The sequence below is a fragment of the Natator depressus genome, chromosome 14, assembly GCF_965152275.1.
Source record: "Natator depressus isolate rNatDep1 chromosome 14, rNatDep2.hap1, whole genome shotgun sequence".
Lineage (NCBI taxonomy): Eukaryota > Metazoa > Chordata > Testudines > Cheloniidae > Natator > Natator depressus.
In genome coordinates, this window is record NC_134247.1 from 38,812,126 (window position 1) to 38,831,666 (window position 19,541).

At 51.9% G+C, this 19,541-nt stretch overlaps 2 pseudogenes; both read right to left on the minus strand.

The window, feature by feature from the left end:
- Positions 1-322: 322 nt before the first annotated feature.
- Positions 323-1,255, minus strand: LOC141998034 (olfactory receptor 6F1-like; annotated as a pseudogene).
- Positions 1,256-17,778: 16,523 nt separating this feature from the next.
- On the minus strand, positions 17,779-18,712 carry LOC141998035 (olfactory receptor 14C36-like; annotated as a pseudogene).
- Positions 18,713-19,541: the final 829 nt, after the last annotated feature.

A 19,541-nucleotide genomic window follows, 5' to 3' on the forward strand; every position in this document is an offset into this window, starting at 1 on the left:
CGTTACCTAGGGAGGTGGTGGAACCCCCTTCCTTAGAAGTTTTTAAGGTCAGGCTTGACAAAGCCCTGGCTGGGATGATTTAGTTCCTAGAAGCTAGATCTTTAATGGTATTTAGGGGCCTATCTGAATCTTTAGGTGCCTAAATTCCTTTGCAAATCTGGCCCTTAGGCACTTCTGAACATTTTACCCAAATACAAAAGTTGTAAATGTAAAATTGGAACCAGGATTAAAAGAACAACAACAAGGACAGTTACTACCAAAGGGAACATGAGCACAGGCTGAGAATCGGACCCAGTAACATCTAAGCCATTCAAAAACAACTTCATGTCCCACTGAATAGCTTCCATAAAGCCTCCTTCACCTCTTTGTTTCTCAGACTGTCAATGAAGAGGTTGAAGAGCGGAGTTACAATAGTATTCAAAGTGTTGACAGTCTTGTTCATGTCCAAGGCATTCTGTCTGGAAGGCCTGACATACAGGAAGACGGTGGAGCTGTACCATATAATCACAAGAGTGAGAGGGGAAGAGCAAGTGGAAAAGGCCTTTTGCTGGCCTTGGGCTGACGGGATTCTCAGTATGGTGGAGAGGGTATAAATGTAGGAGACCAGAGTTATTGAACATAATCCCTGGATGACGATGATCGAGATGATAAAAGCTGCCATCTCAATCACATAGGTGTCTGTGCAGGACAGAATTATTAAGGAATCTATGCTGCAGGAGAAACGAGTAATGAGATTAGTGCCACAGAAGGACAACCTAACTATCAGAGATTCTGGGATAGAAATAGCCAGGAAACTACACACCCAGGAGCCAAGGGCCAGCTGAGCAGACAAGAGCTGCTGTTCATGATGGTGCTATAGTGCAATGGATAGCAAATAGCCAGATAGCAGTCATAGGCCATGGCAGAGAAGAGGAAATATTCTGTGCCCCCCAGGGAGAAAATGAAGTACATCTGCAGGATGCAGCTACTAAAGGGGATGGTTCTGCTTTTCCCCAGGAAAATCGCAATGGTCTTGGGAACACAGGCTGTGGTGTATCATATCTCCAGCAAGGAGAGGTAGCAAAGGAAGAAGTACATGGGGGTGCGGAGTTGATGGCTGGCCCTCACTAGGACTAGGATGGCAACATTTCCTGCAACTCTCAGGACATACATCATGGTAAACACCACAAAAAGAGAGATCTGCAAATATTGACTACCGGATAAATTCCTGTATCCTGGACTGGTTTTCCTTCTCTATTCCAGTCACAGGCTCCATCTGTCAAGATACAAGAGACCATAATTCAGGAGAAGCTTTGTTACATGGATTGTTAGACATCACAGGTACAGTTTTCAAGGGTGCCTGTCAAGGTTCCTTCCCCACTCTGAACTCTAGGGTACAGACGTGGGGACCTGCGTGAAAGACCCCCTAAGCTTATTCCTACCAGCTTAGGTTAAAAAACTTCCCCAAGGTACAAACTTTGCCTTGTTCTTGAACCCTATGCTGCCACCACCAAGCATGTTACACAAAGAACAGGGAAAGAGCCCACTTGGAGATGTCTTCCCCCAAAATATCCCCCCAAGCCCTACATCCCCTTTCCTGGGGAAGGCTTGATAAAAATCCTCATCAATTTGTACAGGTGAACACAGACCCAAACCCTTGGAACTTAAGAACAATGAAAAAGCAATCAGGTTCTTAAAAGGAGAATTTTAATGAAAGAAAAGGTAAAAGAATCACCTCTGTAAAATCAGGATGGTAAATACCTTACAGGGTAATCAGATTCAAAACATAGAGAATCCCTCTAGGCAAAACCTTAAGTTACAAAAAGACACAAAAACAGGAATATACATTCCATTCAGCACAGACTATTTTACCCACTGTTAAACAAAAGGAAATCTAATGCATTTCTAGCTAGACTACTGACTAACTTTTTATAGGAGTTCTGAGCTGCATTCCTGATCTGTTCCCGGCAAAAGCATCACGCAGACAGACAGACCCTTTGTTCCTCCCCCTCCAGCTTTGAAAGTATCTTGTCTCCTCATTGGTCATTTTGGTCAGGTGCCAGCGAGGTTATCCTAGCTTCTTAGCCCTTTACAAGTGAAAGGGTTTTACCTCTGGCCAGGAGAGATTTTATAGCACTGTATACAGAAAGGTGGTTACCCTTCCCTTTATATTTATGACAGTGCCTACATGATATAGAAGCCTAAATCCCATTACAAAATCATGTAAGTTGCTTAGGAGCGTAAGAGCTAGAGTTTCAAAAGTGTTTAGATGTCAACGGTGCAGACTGACAAAAATGCTTAAGCAGGTTAGGCACCTAATCTGGTTAGGTGTTTTTGAAAATCCCACTGAGCATCTATCTGAAGCTTTAGACATCTTCATACTTTTGAAAATCTGGCTCTGAAAGATTAAAGCTCTTTTGAAAATTGGATTTAGGCTCTCAAGTCACCCAGGGCCAGATTTTAAATGGTATTTAGGCATGTAGTGGGATTTTCAAAAACACCAAGGCACCTAAACTCATTGAATTCATTGATGCATAGATTCCAAAGTCAGAAGGGACCATTGTGATCATCTGACCTTCCGTATAACACAGGACTTGGACCTTCTCCAAAATAATTTGTAGAGCAGATTTTTTAGAAAAACATCCAATCTTGATTGACAAATTCTCAGTGATGGAGAATCCACCATGACCGTTAGTAAATTGCTCCAAAAGTTAATTACTCTCACTGTACGCCTAATTTCCAGTCTGATTTTGCCTAGCTTAAACTTCCAGCCATTGTATGGTGTTATCCCTTTCTATGCTAGACTGAAGAGACCATGAAGGAATTTATAGACTGTGGTTAATTCACCCATTAACCTTCTTTTTGTTAAGCTAAATAGATTGAGCTCCTTGGGTCTGTCACTATAAGGCTTGCTTCCTAAACTTTTAATCATTCTCATGGCTCTTCTCTGAACCCTTTCCAATTGATCAACATCCTTTTTGAACTGTTGACACGAGAACTGGACATAGTCTTTTTCCTGTTTATGCATCCAAGAATTGCATTCGTCCTTTTGGCACAGCATCACACTGGGAGCTCATGTTCAGCTGATTATCCACCATGACCGCCAAATCTTTTTCAGAATCACTGTTTCCCACAATAGAGTTCCACATCCTGCAAGTATGTCCTACATGCTTTGTTCCTAGATGTAGACATTCACATTTAGCCATGTCTCCCAAGATTTGTGAGAGTGTTGGGTCATCCTTCAGGATAGGTTGTAGATCCCTAATAATGCGTTGGAGGGGTGTTAGTTTTGGGCTGAAGGTGATGGCTAGTGGCGTTCTGTTATTTTCTTTGTTAGGCCTGTCCTGTAGTAGGTGACTTCTGGGAACTCTTCTGGCTCTATCAGTCTGTTTCTTCACTTCCGCAGGTGGGAGACAGGCCAGTCCTTGCCTACAGACAGCCCCCCAGCCTGAAGCAAATACTCACCAGCAACCACATACCACACAACAGAACCACTAACCCAGGAACCTATCCTTGCAACAAAGCCCGTTGCCAACTGTGACCACATATCTATTCAGGGGACACCATCACAGGGCCTAATAACATCAGCCACACTATCAGAGGCTCGTTCACCTGCACATCCACCAATGTGATATATGCCATCATGTGCCAGCAATGCCCCTCTGCCATGTACATTGGTCAAACTGGACAGTCTCTACATAAAAGAATAAATGGACACAAATCAGATGTCAAGAATTATAACATTCATAAACCAGTCGGAGAACACTTCAATCTCTCTGGTCACTCGATCTCAGACCTAAAGGTCGCAATATTAAAACAAAAAAACTTCAAATCCAGACTCCAGCGAGAAACTGTTGAATTGGAATTCATTTGCAAATTGGATACAATTAACTTAGGCTTGAATAGAGACTGGGAGTGGCTAAGTCATTATGCAAGGTAACCTATTTCCCCTTGTTTTTTCCTACCCCCCCCCCCGCCCCAGACGTTCCTGTTAAACCCTGGATTTGTGCTGGAAATGGCCCACCTTGATTATCATACACATTGTAAGGAGAGTGCTCACTTTAGATAAGCTATTACCAGCAGGAGAGTGGGTTTGTGTGTGTGTTGGGGGGCGGGGGTGAGAAAACCTGGATTTGTGCTGGAAATGGCCCAACTTGATTATCATACACATTGTAAGAAGAGTGATCACTTTAGATATGCTATTACCAGCAGGAGAGTGGGGTGGGGGGAGGTATTTTTTCATGCTTTTTGTGTGTATATAATAAGATCTTCTACACTTTCCACAGTATGCATCCAATGAAGTGAGCTGTAGCTGACGAAAGCTTATGCTCAAATAAATTGGTTAGTCTCTAAGGTGCCACAAGTACTCCTTTTCTTTCTACATAGCATAGAGGTCCATTGCTCCACAAAGTTCTTTTCTTGCCATTTACACTGATGCCTTCTAGTCTCTATTATACAGCTTTACCTCTTTCCACTTCCCTCTGCTGGTCACTTGGCAATATGACTTCCCCTTTCTTGCCCTTCCATTTCTGCTGCTATCCATTGGCTACTGAACAGCATCACCACACCTTTCCCATTCCTTACGTCCTCTGCCTTCTAGATGCCTAAGAACACAAACTCTCATTTCTTACCTTTGACCATGTATGGTCTATTCCATATTATAGCTGCTAGGAAATGTTGTCAATTTTAATGGAATCAACAAGCCCACAGAGTCAAAGCTGTTAACATGACCTTGTCACTGTACAACATTAAATAGTTAAATATGGTTTGGGGTTTGGAATACAGAAATCTCAGACTGCTTAGACTCATGACAAGCACACTAGAAAATTCATGCAAAAATTAGGAATTTTATTGATTAGTGTACAATACATAACGCATTTTGAATCAGGAATTTGTTTTGTATAACCACTGTGATTGACTCAGACCAGAAGGATATAAGTGAGCAGTCCTTTTGAGCACTGGGATGTGGGCGAGCGCTAGCTAGCCCACTGCTAAAAGTCCCTCCTTCAGCCTAGGGAGGGGCTACTAAACCCAGAACCCAATTGAGTTCGGGGGACAACAAATGCAATAACGGGAACAGACGTGGAGGTTAAAGGGCCAAAACTAGGGAACCAGAAGGGGACACCAAGCAGAGAACCCGGACAGCGCCCGTTGCTCCTCAAAGACATCGAGAGAGCCAGCGGACGCTGCCCAGAGGAACTCTGCCCAGATACTTGAACGGATAAAGGAATGAAAAACAGCCCCACAGTCGCAGCCTTCCCCCCTGCCCACCAACCTCCTCTCCCTGGTGTTTTGAATGGCCACCTTGGCCATGGCCAGGAGGAGGTTGACGAGGTGGTCCCACAACTTCATGGGGCCTCGCATCGGGTGTGCATAAATAAACAAGTGTGGGGAGAAGTGCAGCCAGAACCTCAATAAGAGGTTCTGGAGCAGCCGGAAAAGGGGCTGCAGCCTGGCGCACCGAAGGCACGCGTGCACCAGGGTCTCACTCATGCCACAAAAGGGACAAGCTTCAGGGACAGAAGTGAACCACGCCAAGTACACCCCCGTGCTCACAGCTCCATGGAGGAGCCACCAGCTGATATCCCCAGCAGGCCATGGGACTAAGATGGAATATAAACTGGCCCACCGGGGTTCCCCACCCTCCACTGCTGGTAAAAGGTCCTGCCACTTGGTATCTGGGCGGGACACGAGGGTGGGGAAATGAAGCATATGCAACACGAGCATGTATAGATGGTCTCTTGGCGCGGTTTGAAAACAGACTGGCTGCAAGACACGCAGCCAGCTCAGGGTACGAGGAGGGGGAGGCTGGGAAGGTTCACGGGGCAGGGAGCCGATGGAAAGATCCAGAGGGCCTGGATTGAGGGGTGGGCAGGGTGCACCCTCTCACAGGATCCACTCAAGGAAAGCCTGAGCTGCAGGGGATAGGGCTGTCTCCACCTCCTGGAGAACGCGCTGGGGGGGTTTAAGGGTGGAGAGACCCATGTGCCGACTGAGCACCAGGGGATCCACACAACCCCCCAGGCTGTAGTCCAGGCGGTCTCCAATCTTGGTGACTCCCGCCAGGACCAACCTCCAGCTCACCAAGGGGGACTCCGTCACCTGCACACAAAGATGAGGATTGTGTAGCAGGAGCTCCGTGAGGAGATCTACCCCCTCAGTGGCCAGAAAGGACCTGGTCGCTGAAAGCAGCCTCCAGGCCCGGAGGAGGTCCTGGTAGAAGACCGGCAGCTTGGAGAGGTCTCATGGAAGACTCCTCGGATGGAGAAAAAAGATGCCAGTCATATCGGAGCCCTTGCAGGTGGCGGAGGAAGGCATGCGCCAACGTGCTCCACGCCGAGCCCCCTGCGCTATAAAGGAGTCTGCAGGGCCTGGAGGGGGAAGACATGGACTTGCGTGTGCATACACGTCAGGCCCTGTCCTCCCTCCTCCAGGGGGAGATGGAGAACCCCTGCAGAGACCCAGAGCTGTCCCGGCCAAAAGATGTGGGGCAGAAAAGTAAACACCAAGATAGAGCAGCGGACCTGCGCTCCACTGGATGACCTGAAGCGCAGGTGGGAGGGAGCTCGCCCGCCACCTGGCCCCAACCACCAGGCCAGAGCTCTTGACCCAGTTGACCTGGGCGGAGGAGGCTGCTGAATAAGCAGCTTGGCAAGCCTCCACCCGCACCAGGTCTTCTGCGTGCTGGACCACAAGAAGCACGTCATCAGCATACGCCACCAGGACCAGCTCACACAGCACCAACCCCATCAGCCCCTTACGAAGGAGACGGAGGAAGGGCTCAATGGCCAGAGTATACAGCTGACCTGACAGCAGACAGCCTTGACACGCTCCTTGCCCGAGGCTGACAGGTACGATCAGGGTCCAGTTGAGCCTGACCAAACGCTCTGCGGAAGCGTACAGCACCTGGAGAAACCCCACAAACTGGGGCCCAAAGCCGAATGCCTGCAGAGTGCTCAGGAGATACCCGTGGTCCATCCGGTCAAACGCCTTCTCCTGAACCAGCGACAGGAGGGCGAACGACAGACCATCCCTACACCCAAGCTACAAGAGATCCCGGACCAGATAAAGATTGTTGAACTTGGTCTGGCCCGGGACGGTGTAGGTCTGGTCAGGATGGACCACGTCCGCCTGCACGGACCGCAACCGCAGCGAGATGGCCTTTGCCATGACCTTGTAGTCACTGCTGAGGAACGAGACGGGATGCCAATTCCAGAGATCGTGGAGGTCCCCCTTCTCTGGCAACAAGGCAAGCACCGCTCGCCTGCACGAGAGGGGGAGGACCCCGCGCTTCAAGGACTCGGCCCAGACAGTGACAGCGTCCTGGTCGAGGATGTCCCAGAACACGCAGTAGAACTCCACGGTCAGCCCGTCCATGCCTAGAGATTTATTGGTGGGCATGAGATGGAGGGCTTCCGAGAACTCAGCCAGAGCGAGAGGCAGCTCCAGCCGGTTCCAGTCGCCAGTGCTGACCGTCGGGATTTCATCCCAAAGCACTCCGCAGGCATCGGCGTTAGTTGGATCCAGGAAGAAAAGTTTATCATAGAAGGCCCGAGCCCTCTCGTGCATCTCCACTGGATCTGGGGGGAGGGTGCCATCAGCCGCCAAGAGGCAGATGACGTGCTATTTAGCCCCCCTCTTCTTCTCCAGGGCATAGAAGAAGCGGGAGCCAAGATCCATCTCCTGCAGGATCAAACAAAGGCACCCCGGGCCCGAAGATCGTCAGGAGCCCGGAGTTCCTCTCGCTTCTCCCAGTACTCTCCACAGAGGGGTAGATTCCTGGGGCTGGCAGCCAGACACCTCTCCAGCCCTAAAACCTCCCATTCCAACTGCTCTATCACCACATCCCTCTGCTGGCTGGCTCCCCAAGTGTGACTACGGCAGAAGAGACGGGCGCGCACCTTCCCCACCTCCCACCACTGCTGCGTTGAGGGAAAGGTGCCCCTCTGCCCTCGCCAGGCCAGCCAGAACTCCTGGAAGGATGCCACAAAGCCCACATCCTCCAGCAGGCTGTTATTTAAATGTCAATAGTAGACCCTGTACTGGGACTCTCGATGGGGCACCAGAGAGGACCCCTCCAGAGCCTTTCTGTCATGTGCCGCCAGTGAACCTGCACCTGCCAGCGGAACGATAAAATGTGGTGGAGTGCAGGGTCCTTACAGCCCAATGGAAGGGGATAAGGACGGACAGGGGCTTCTACAGGGTGGAGAGGAATAGCAAAATGGTGGCATTGGGGAGGAAGGAAGGAACAGAGGAGAACACCACCCGTACGCCCAGGTCCTCCAAAGGCTCAAGGGGGACATGAATGCCCCCCACCACCAAGCCCCTCTTCACCGCCTCCTGGGTAGCTGCCTCTGACACCAGGAAGAACACCACCTTCCCAAACATCTTAGAGGCCGCCGCCACGGCCGTGGGGAGAAAAGGCCCACGTAGAAGGCCCTGGCCCTCCCGCACATCTCCGCTGGATCGGTGAAGGGGGTGCCATCCTCTGCCAGGAGACAGGTGACGTGCTTCTTGGCCCCCCTCTGTTTCTCTAGGGTGTAGAGGAAGTGGGAGCCGTGATCCATCTCCCAAAGGGGGCGGAGGCAGGATCGGACAAAGGCGCCCCGAGCCCGATGGTCCTCGAGGGCCCGGAGCTCCTCCCTCTTCTCCCGGCATGCTCTGCAGAGGGATAGATCCTCAAGGCTGGCGGCCAGACACCTCTCTAGCTCTAAGACCTCCCGTTCCAACTGCTCTATTGACACATCCCTCAGTCGGCTGGCGCCCTGGGTGTAGTCGCGGCAGAAGAGCCAGACGCGCACCCTCCCCACGTCCCACCATCCCCGCGTCAAGGGAAAGGTGTGCCTCTGCCCTCGCCAGGCCAGCCAGAACCCTGGAAGGATGCCACAAAGCCCACATCCTCCACAAAGCTGTTATTAAAATGCCAATAGGCCGGCCCCAGCCTCTATGCGCTGAGAGAGGCCGTCACAGTCACTAGATGGTGATCCGAGAATGGGGCCGGACGGATGCTGGAGGAGTGAGCTTGTGAAAGATGACAATGTGAAAAGTAAATGCGGTCCAACCGGGAGTGGTGCGACCAATGGGCCTCCACCCGGACAAAGGTGAACATCGAGACATCATCCAGGTGGTGGTTGTGCCAGAGATCCACCAGGCGACAATCTCCTGGAGGACGTCTGCGGCGGCCCACTCATCGAGGGTGGTGTTAAAGTCCCTGCCCAGGATCAGGCACTCATGAGGATCCAAAGAGCCAAGGAAGGCGGAGGACGCATGCTGATAAAAGATCAGCCACTCCGGGCCCAATGTCAGGGCATAAATGTTAACGAGGACCTGGAGGTGCAGCAGGTGGCCCGGCACAGCCTCAGTGACCCCCGTAGGTTGGGGGAGAATAGTGTAGCCACTCCAGCCGTACGAACTGTAAGGTGGCTAACATAGACCCTGTCCCCCCACTCCAGCCCCCAACTTGCTTCGGCAGCTGGATCCATATGGGTCTCCTGCAGGAAAACCACAGAGTACCCCCCTCCCAAAGGAATAAGAGCACCTGGCACCTGTGGAGACCCATCCTACAGCCCGGGGCATTTAGTGTTGCAAAGATGATGGGTGCCATGGGGAGGGCTGGGGGGGATCCTTGCCGGCAGAAATGTGCACGGCTCCTGTTGGGCCATGCAGCAAACTGGGACCCACCCCGCAGGTGAGTAAAGAGTCATGGAAGCTGCGGACCCACTGGTAGGCCGAAGCAGACTGCCTCCCAGTCCCTTTAGCCTCCCCCATGAGGGCCCTCATGGCCCTGAGGCTTTGATGGAAATCCTCCCATCGCTGGAGAGCGAGTTGCACCTTGTTGCAGGACCCACGGACATCTTTGAGAAACTCCCGCAGCTCTTCTCACCGCATATGGGGGGGCAGGGCCACTGGCCCCCAGCCGTCCTCCGGCGGGGCCCCCGTCGAAGCCCCGCGGCCTACCGAGACAGGCTGGCAGGGGGCGGAACCCCAGAGTGGCGCCCGATGTGCCAGTGCCACGCAGCCCACCTCAGACCCCGGCTCACTGGGGGGGGCGGAGGGAAAATAGCAGCCCCTAGTGGGTAGGGACAGGGGAACACAAAGGCCGCTCTCTGGGGGTCATCCTTTGGAAAGGGAAGGAGACGGCCCCAGGGGCGGCAATAGCAGCACGGGCGGTGGAGGGGGGCGGGGTCAGCATCAGGGATTAGAAGCAGGGTCGGGGAGGAGGGTGGAGGTGGGATCATGGGCCCCAGCAGCCAAGCCACTGGGGGGTGGAACCTCTTGGCTGGGCTCAGGGGTCTGTGGAGTGGGAAGGGGGATCCTCAACAACACTCGTCTGGAGCTCCAAGGCAGGCGTTGCGGCCACAGCATCGATAGGTGGGGAAGCAGCCGTGGGGCCCCCACCCGGGAAGGAGGTCAGCTGCCCCGCATCAGTGAGAGATACCCCTGGTGACTCAGTCCCGGCCACGTGGCGCTGGCCGTCGCCTCAATAGGCTCAGTAGCTGTTAGTGGGGTGCCATTTGAGGCCAGGCTGGTGGAAGAGTCCATGGGTTCCTTGGAGGCGGGAGCAGAAGCAGCAGTCAGGGGGAGGGAGCATGGGGAGAGGGGGGCCGGTGTGAGGTAGCCCAGATTGAGGACCGCTGGCAGAGGGGTCCTCCTCCCCCTGGGTGATTGGGTTCGGACCTCAATCTCCTCAAAGATGGAGAGGAAATCACCATCCACCACCCCGAGGACCTCTTCGCCAGCACCTGAAGCGACACTCACCTCAGGGCTTGCAGGGGCCTTAGGTGGCAAGGGGGCAGGAGGGGCTCCATCGGAGGCCCCCTCGAGGAGGGACTCTGGAGAAGAGGCGGTGCTACCCTCCATTGCTGCCACGTCGTCCCCAGCTGGCTCCAGCAGGTGCGATTCACCTGGGGGCAAGGCAGAAGGCTCGGTGTTGGTGCCCCCCTTCCTGGTCTTTTGGGGGGCCTCCACATCAGATGGGAGGAGCAGAACTCGAGCCTTCCACCTGCCCTGCTTCCCCTGCATTTGGACTCAGCCCTCCATGGTATCATCAGTGGGCTGGTGGACAGGGGTCAGGCCGGGGGACAGGGGCGGTGGCACGGGAGCTTGGGGAGGTAGTGGTGGGGCGGCATGGGTGAGGGAAGATTCCCCCTGGGGTGGGCCCTCTCCCATGCCCGGTGGTAATCCCACCGCACCTTCCTCCATAGGCCCTGCCAGTCTGCACACAGCAGAGGCAGGGCCCTCCTGCTCATCTGCGTGCATTGGGGGAGGTGACCCCAGTACCTGAGTGGGAGCAGTGGTGGGCTGGGGAGGAGGAGGGGTGGCTCTGGGCACTGGGCAGCCTGGGGGGCCGGTGATGATGGGGCTGGCGCCCTGCCTGGGCTCAGGGGTCCCGGACGCTCCTCCATGCCAGTCCAAGGGGCAGTCCCTCCAGACGTGCCCCATCACTTGGCAGAGGCAGCACCGGGCCTCCCCCATAGAGTAAGGCACCTGGTAGCGGGCCCCTAGTAGGGGATCAGAAAGGACCCCTCGAGCGCCTCTCTGTCACACGCCGCCGGTGGCAGTTGAAGCTGCACCTGCCGGTGGAACGAGAGGACGTGATGGAGGGTGGGGTCTTTGCAGCCCAGCAAGAGAGGGCTAACAACAGAGAGGGGTTTCCCCAGGGCAGAGATTGGGTAGCAGGGCGGCATTGGGAAGGAAAGGAGGAACGGAGGTCAGGACCACTCGGAAACCCAGGTCCTACAGCAGCTCCAGGGAGACGAACATCGCGCCCCCGCCCCGCTTCCACCAGGTCCTTCTCCACCACCTCCTGGGCGGCGGCCTCCTATGCTAGGAAGAAGACGACCTTCCCGTACATTTTGGAGGCCTCCACAATGGCCGTGGGCTCACCACCCTTGCCAACGCCCGCACGTAGGTCTCCACATGGGGTGAGGCGGGCACCAGGAGGCAACAGACGCTGTGCCGTGGGGAAGGGGCCCCAGCTGCCAGAGATGGTAACAGAGACAGTGGCTGGGAGAGATGACATAGCGGCAGGTCGGGGGAGCCGCCACTACCTGAGCGTACGCCCTGGGGGCCAGGAGAGGGGCACCCGCCGTGCTGGTGGAGGAGGCAATGGGGAGGGATGCCGCGGCCAGTGGTGGGGCCACGGCAGAGGGAGCAGTGCCCACCCAGGAGGGCCTAGCCTTTGTGGCGGGGCCCTTGTCCTTCTTTTTGCACTGGCCTTTCCCACCAGCTGAGGGGCTCCCCCAGAATAGGAGGGGGCAAGGGACATGGCAGCAGTGGAGTCCACCCCATTGCCCGCCACTGCCAGTGCCCCAGCTGGGGCGGTAGCAGATGGTTCAGCAGCGGCGGTTGAGGTGGGGGCCAGAGGGTGAGACGGGGAGGGCAGGTGGAGGATGGGCAGCGGGATCTGCCAGAGGGGTTCCACCCACCTTGTACCCCGCCATAATGAGCAGGGATGGAGGGGAAAGGGGAAACAGGTCAACCACTCCTCCCCACTAGGCTGTAGGCAGGGGAGGAGGGCGCCGGGGGCGGGGGGGGGGCGTGGATGGGGCGGCCTATGAAGGCAAGGGCTTGGGGGGGGGTGGTTTTCAGTCATTGACACAGGATGGGATTCCAGCTCCTTTAGCTGCACTAGGGGAGCGGGGGGGAGTTATAATAGCAAGGGGGGGGAGGGTGCAGTGAGACAGGAGTTCAGACTGAAACAGGGGAGAGGCACAAGTGCATGGGAGAGGGCATGAGCACACAGAGCAAAGCGCCAGTCAGGACAGGGCAGGAGACTTTAACTTCCCAGATATAGACTGGAGGACGAGTGCAAGTAATAACAATAGGGCTCAGATTTTCCTAGGTGCGATAGCTGATGGATTCCTTCATCAAGTAGTTACTGAACTGACTAGAGGGGATGCCATTTTAGATTTGGTTTTGGTGAGTAGTGAGGACCTCCTAGAAGAAATGGTTGTAGGGGACAATCTTGGTTCAAGTGATCATGAGCTAATTCAGTTCAAACTGAATGGAAGGATTAACAAAAATAAATCTGCAACTAGGGTTTTTGATTTCCAAAGGGCTGACTTTCAAAAATTAAGGAAATTAGTTAGGGAAGTGGATTGGACTGAAGAATGTATGGATCTAAAGGTAGAGGAGGCCTGGGATTACTTTAAATCAAAGCTGCAGAAGCTATCGGAAGCCTGCATCCCAAGAAAGGGGAAAAAATTCATAGGCAGGAGCTGTAGACCAAGCTGGATGAGCAAGCATCTCAGAGAGGTGATTAAGAAAAAGCAGAAAGCATACAGGAAGTGGAAGATGGGAGGGATCAGCAAGGAAAGCTACCTTATTGAGGTCAGAACATGTAGGGATAAAGTGAGACAGGCTAAAAGTCAAGTAGAGTTGGACCTTGCAAAGGGAATTAAAACCAACAGTAAACGGTTCTGTTGCCATATAAAAAAGAAGAAAACAAAGAAAGAAGAAGTGGGACCGCTAAACACTGAGGATGGAGTGGAGGTCAGGGATAATCTAGGCATGGCCCAATATCTAAACAAATACTTTGCCTCAGTCTTTAATAAGGCTAAAGAGGATCTTAGGGATAATGGTAGCATGACAAATGGGAATGAGGATATGGAGGTAGATATTACCATATCTGAGGTAGAAGCGAAACTCAAACAGCTTAATGGGACTAAATGGGGGGCCCAGATAATCGTCATCCAAGAATATTAAAGGAATTGGCACCTGAAATTGCAAGCCCATTAGCAAGAATTTTTAATGAATCTGTAAACTCAGGGGTTGTACCGTATGATTGGAGAATTGCTAACATAGTTCCTATTTTTAAGAAAGGGGAAAAAAGGTGATCTGGGTAACTACAGGCCTGTTAGTTTGACATCTGTAGTATGCAAGGTCTTGGAAAAAATTTTGAAGGAGAAAGTGGTTAAGGACATTGAAGTCAATGGTAAATGGGACAAAATACAACATGGTTTTACAAAAGGTAGATCGTGCCAAACCGACCTGATCTCCTTCTTTGAGAAAGTAACAGATTTTTTAGACAAAGGAAACGCAGTGGATCTAATTTACCTAGATTTCAGTAAGGCGTTTGATATCGTGCCACATGGGGAATGATTAGTTAAATTGGAAAAGATGGGGATCAAGATGAAAATTGAAAGGTGGATAAGGAATTGGTTAAAGGGGAGACTACAGCGGGTCCTACTGAAAGGTGAACTGTCAGGCTGGAGGGAGGTTACCAGTGGAGTTCCTCAAGGATCAGTTTGGGGACCAATCTTATTTAAACTTTTTATTACTGACCTTGGCACAAAAAGTGGGAGTGTGCTAATAAAGTTTGCAGATGATACAAAGCTCATTTGCTGGGCTCAAATGGTGGAGCCCCAAATGCCCTAGCTAAAGTCCCTGTGTCCACGGCAATCACTTGGGCTTCTCCGATTTGTTAGAAGACATGGCGGCCAGACCGCGTGGGTTGTGAGTTGTAGGTTTAATTCCTGGGTCTGCTGCAGACCCACTGGATGAAATTGGCCCCATTCACTTCTCCCTGAGTGCTTCACTCTGTGAATTGTCCTGTTACAAGCAGTACTGAGGAGAGAAATCTGGGGCATCAAACCTTCCACATCCTAAGCCCACATCATGAGAAGGGCCTTTCCTTTCCAGACATTTCCTAGCTGAGCAGTGCCTAGAGCAATTGCTCAGGCGCCTAATCTCCTCCCTTTGAAGTCAAGGGGTATTAGGCCACATCTCATCTTTCATGACTTGAAATTGGTCCCCGGGATCCTTGTTGTTAGGACCTGCAGTAGTTTCCTGACAGGTGACACTGTCATATGGCTATGGCAAGGGTAGGGCTGGTTATGGGCTAGAGACACCTCAGGCTGCTTTTTGGTCTCTCTGAAAACACCCACCTCAGGTGTTGAGACTCTTGCCCTCATCCGACTCAGGGTGGAATCTCACGCTCCTTCCACTGTCAGACTGGGATCTAGGTACTCTATCTTACATACCAACCGCTTATCACCCTGCAGGTCCAACTGGCTTTCAGGCACCTCTTTTTCCTCATTCCAGGAACCTGTGGCCAGTGAAATTAACCGACGTCCATCTTAAAACAAAGTATTTTATTGAGCAATTGGAACAAACCTTTAACAATAGTTTTCAAAAGAACAAACAGCCTAAGCACATCTAATCAAAGTTCATGCTTCATGGCTTCAGCTGCTTACCTACAGTGGTCAGGTAGGACTTTCCCCCGCAATGCACTATTCGTCTGATTGAGTCTGTCCGTCCCCCCCCCTCCCAACACATACACACACACCTTCTTCTGAAGCTGGAACTGGGGCACTGGATGGGGTGGACCAGTGCTCTGAGGTTGCCCAGCAAATCCTTTTTTCTAGATGCTTGGCTGGTGGGTCTGGCTCACATGCTTCAAGCCTGATTAATCACCTGATTTGGGGTGAGGAAGGAATCACCCTAGCTCGGATTGTCAGGGACCTTGGGGATTTTCACTTTCCTATGCAGCCTGGGGCCCGGGTCACCTGCTGGGATCATCTGGGCACGTTGCACCTAATCAATTCCCTGCTGTTGCAGGGGCCTCAGGCATTGGTGACACCTCAGTCTCTCTTGTTCTCTGCCTGTGGCTCTGTCAAAATTGCAAAAATTCCGACTTCATCACTGGCTCACACAAGGTCAGTCTGCTAAGGACTGAAATGCTTTAGTCTTACCCATGTTATTGTGCTCAATACAGGGATTAGCCGGGTGAAATTTTATGTCCTGTGTCATACAGGAGGTCAGACTAGATGATCTAATGGTCCCTTCTGGCCTTAAACTCTATGGAACTATGACACTATATTTAGTCCCATCTAAATGTATGCTTCTCTGCAAGCTGAGTGTGATGGGTCCCTCTTGAGTTACAGGAGAAGACATGAACCAACTCACATGCTCTTAGGAAGCCAAGAAGCTTCTGAGGCCCAGCCTGGTCTCATATTTTCACTGTGATTCGGTCTCCCTCTTCCAGAGAAATCTGGGGGTTTTGAAAGTCCCCATCCTCCCTGTGCATCTGGACCCACGTACGGTATTGCTCAGTGGTGTGGAAGCTTCCTTCTGCCTCTGAAGGCTGGAATATCCAGCCGGGGCATCTATGTAACCCTTCTGACCATCAGAGTTGGCAGCAACAAGGGCCAGGTTCAATATCTAGGGGATCCATTCCAATAACACAATGCAAACCGGCTCGAGCCCCCACCCAGTGACCTGGGACAAATATATACCACCCCCGCTGGGCGCCTCCAAGAGGCAATACTTTCCCTCTCGCAAGCACATAGTCTGAGTGTAGCAAAAAGCCTTTTAATAACAGAGAGAAACATTATGTTGGGGAAACACCACCAACAGGATTCATAACACAACCCATGAGCAAAAAAAACCCCACCCCAAGCAAATTGGGGCATGCCCCTTTCCCTTTGGTTCTTGAGTCCAGCAACCCCAAATCACCCAAAGTCCCAAAAGTCCAATGACCCAAAAGTCTCTGTCCCTGGTCAGGGCAGCCCCAGAGTTCGAAAGTTTATCTGCGGAGCTTTACCTCCCAACCTGGGTGGAGATGGGACGGGTGTAAGAGGCACCTTACATGATCTGAAGCTGACTGCCCCACAGCTCCATAGGCCTTCGCTCCGCTCCGCTCCACCAGCCGCTCCCCTCTACTCCACGGCCCACAAGCAGCTCCCTCCATCCCACGAACTGCTCCACCAGCCTGTCCACAAGGCACTCCAGCCATCCTGCAAACTGCTCCACAATATAGCTTCAGGCTCCCCCACTACTTAACACAACACTCAGTGATTTCAGCTCTTAGTTGGTTCAGCTCTTTGGTGAATTCAGCTTGTAGTGGGGGAGCCTCAGTGCTGGTGCACCATTAGCCCAAAGTGAGCTCAGCAGCTTGTAACTAGACTTCTAATGAAATCAAAATTAGCTCTGATATTCCACAGTAGAGAAAGGAGAAAGTGCAACTAGCATGTAAGGCCCTCACCAAGGGACCCATACCACCAAGTATTAATACTTGTCCCCAACCTCTCTCAATTCACACAGTTTTGGAACCCATGACCCTTGCCTAGCGAGTGCCACTTAGTTGATGGTGAGTCCCTCCATCATAACAAAAGGCCAAGTACAGTTCCAAGCACAGTTCCCATAATCAGGGTAATAACAATTTATTCTTCCTGCCCCAATAACAGAGACACTGGGGATCCCACAGCAGCCAAAGTGACCATTTGGGCAGCTATGGCCTCATTCTAGGCGGGGTGGGTGTGCCTATGCAAATGAGATCGGCCCCTGAAGTTTTTTTCCACAACTTGCCACACCTCACCACCAGATGTCAGGGTGGAGCTCATCCTGACACTGCTTACAGCTATATCCCATCTTGCGTGTGCCATTCTCTGGGTGGTTGGACCCATTCAGCTTTAATGGCTTGCAATCACTGGCTTTGTGACTGTATCTAGTTTGTGGGGGAAGGTGTTGGAACTGTCTGAGCCCTTCTCTTAGACCAACACACACAGCTCCTAAATCACATGTAGGGATACAGATTAACAAAGATGTCTTTCTATATATATATATATATATATGTTCTACCTCAACCACAAAATACTGGCTAGATGCAGGAAGCACTGGGGGAAATTCTCTGTCCTGTGTTCTGCAACAGGTCAGATTAGATGATCAAAATAGTCCCTTTCAGCTTTGTAATCTATGAGGGTCTGAAATGGTCAATTGGTCATGGTGAAACATGGGAATGGCTTTATTCCATCATGTGAGTTATCTGGACAATCTCTAGGAGCAAGGGGGGAGGGATTAATTTTTCTTCATGACAAATATCCTTCCTATCATTTCCTCCAAAGCATGTTTTATCGCCTTGTTTCTGAGGCGGTAAATCATGGGATTCAATCGTGGTGGCATCACGGAATAGAACACGGCCGCCAGCAGGTCCAGATACAGCGAGGACATTGATTTAGGCACTCATGGTGGTGCTCATAAATAAAGCAAACACACAATCAGGTGGGGCAGGCTGGTGGAAGGGGCTTTGTACCTGCCCTGTGCAGAAGGGATTCTCAACACCGTGGAGAAAATGTGAATGTAGGACACAAACATGGAAATAATGAACATGGAGCCAAAGACTGAGCAACAGACAAGAAGCAAAATTTCATGGTCATGTATATTAGTACAGGAGACCTTTAGCAGCTGTGCGATGTCACAGAAGAACTGACTGATCACACTGGACTCACAGAAGTGCAGCCTGAAGGTATCAACAGTAAGAAACAATGAATAGATTGTGTTGCTGACCCAACAACCAGCTGCCATCTGGACACATGCACTTCTGTTCATGATTTCTCTGTAAGGCAGAGGAAGGCAGATGGCTACAGAGCGGTCATATGCCATCACCGTGAGGAAGGCCATCTCTGTAGCAGCAAAGCACACAACCAAAAAGACTTGGGTGACAGACACATCCAGAGAAAGAGATCCGTCTGGTGTTGGTTAGGGAGCTGGCCATTGATTTAGGGACAGTTACTGAGATGTAACGGAGGTCTAGGATGGATAAGTTGTCCAGGAAGAAGTACATGGGGGTGTGAAGGTGGCGGTCAAGGGTTATGATTGTGACGATGAGAAGATTCCCCATCAGGGCTGCCAGGTAAATGACTAAAAGCACTGTGAAATGGAAAATCTGCAGCTCCCGAACATCAGAGAATCCCAGGAGGAGGAACTCAGACCTCGTGGTTTGGTTGGACATTTCCTGCCTGGGAGACGCTCTACAAAGGGGGAGTGTCACGGTGTCCCTGGGCGATGCTCTGTTACTGCTCCCCACGAAGCCAGGCAGGACTCTGGGGAAGTCTCCTTTCTGGGAGCAGACTGTCTTCAGGACACCCAGCTCACACAGCTTGCACCTTCCTGGGTCTGACCTTGGAGCATTCAGCATCCTCTGCCCCTCCGTGCGCTTCCCACAGCGAGTCCGCTCAGGCGGGGTCCTGGGGAAGCCAGAGGGTCCTGCCCCCCAACTCCGCAGTCAGATGTGACTCTCAGCCAGCCAGTAAAACAGAAGGTTTATTAGATGACAGGAACATGGTCCAAAACAGAGCTTGTAGGTGCAGAGAATGGGACCTCTCAGCTGGGTCCATTTTGGGGGGCAGTGAGCCAGACAACCACATCTGCACTTCACTCCACTCCCCAGCAGCCCCAAACTGAAACTCTCTCCAGCCCCTCCTCCTCTGGGCTTTGTTCCTTTCCCGGGCCAGGAAGTCACCTGATTCCTTTGTTCTCCAACCCTTTAGCTTTCACCTTGCAGGGGGGAAGGGCCAGGCCATCAGTGGCCAGGAAACAGGGTGTCAGCCATTCTCTGTGTCCAGACCCCTGCACACACCTGCCCTCTAGGGCTCTGCAATGATCACACACCCTTATCCCACCACCTAGATACTTAAGAACTGCCTAGGGGAAACTGAGGTACCCCCACACTATTCAGAGGAAACATTAAGAACGGTCCCACTTCGTCACAGGGAGAGGTTATGAAAGGAAGAAGAGAGAAATAAATATGATTAAAGTTATTGCTCTGCAGGAAAAAAGAA